Genomic DNA, 1,040 nt, shown 5'->3' on the forward strand with positions numbered 1-1,040 from the left:
GTTGACCACTTCCCGTCTAAACTATTCCATGCTTCCATACCCTTCTATGAGGAAGCTATATTTTTCACATCTCTCCTATAAGTGGCCATTTTAGTTTTTCCCATGCCCTCTCGACATTCTTTCATTCCACATACACAGATCTTCCCTATCCATTTTTCCATGCCAATCATCACTCTGTATATTGCTATCAGGTCTCCCCTTTCTCTTCTGTTTTCCAGGGTCGGAAGTTGCATTCTTTTCAGTCTGTCTTCATAAGTCAAATCTCTTAAGTCAGGCACCATTTTCGTTGCAGCCCTCTGTACTTTCTCTAGTTTCCTTATGTGTTTCTTTAAGTTCGGAGCCCACTGTATTGTTGCATATTCAAGCCTCGGTCTTATCATTGCAGTAATTATTTTCTTCATCATTTCTTCATCTAAATATCTGAACGCCACTCTTATGTTCCTCAATAAGTTCAATACTTCTCCAATTATTTTGTTTATATGTCTCTCTGGCGATAGGTCATTGGTAATTGTCACCCCAAGGTCTTTTTCTTCATGACTGGTTTTATGTCTTCATTTCCTATCTTGTACATACTCCTGATTCTTCTTTCACTCTTGCCAAACTCTATTTTCTTGCATTTTGTCGTGTTGAACTCCATTTGCCATGTACAGCTCCATTTCCATATTCTGTCCAAGTCTTCCTGGAGTAGTTCGCAATCTTTGTCACATCTCACTTTTCTTAACAATTTTGCATCGTCTGCAAATAGGCTCACATAACTGGACACCCATCCACCATGTCATTTATGGATACTGGTCTGTCCTTAATTCTGATGGTCTCATTTCTCTTCTCTTAAAGTCTTCCATCCATTTTAGTAAACTGCCATGCACTCCTCCTACCATTTCAAGTTTCCAGATCAGTCTCTGGTGTGGTACCTTATCAAAGGCCTTTTTAAATCCAGATATATTCCATCAGCCCAACCATCTCTTTCCTGTATTACATCTATCACCCTCGAATAGTAACATATCAGGTTTGTCGTGCATGAACGCCCTTTTCTAAAACCA

The sequence above is a fragment of the Portunus trituberculatus genome, chromosome 50 (genome assembly GCF_017591435.1).
Source record: "Portunus trituberculatus isolate SZX2019 chromosome 50, ASM1759143v1, whole genome shotgun sequence".
Taxonomy (NCBI): domain Eukaryota; kingdom Metazoa; phylum Arthropoda; class Malacostraca; order Decapoda; family Portunidae; genus Portunus; species Portunus trituberculatus.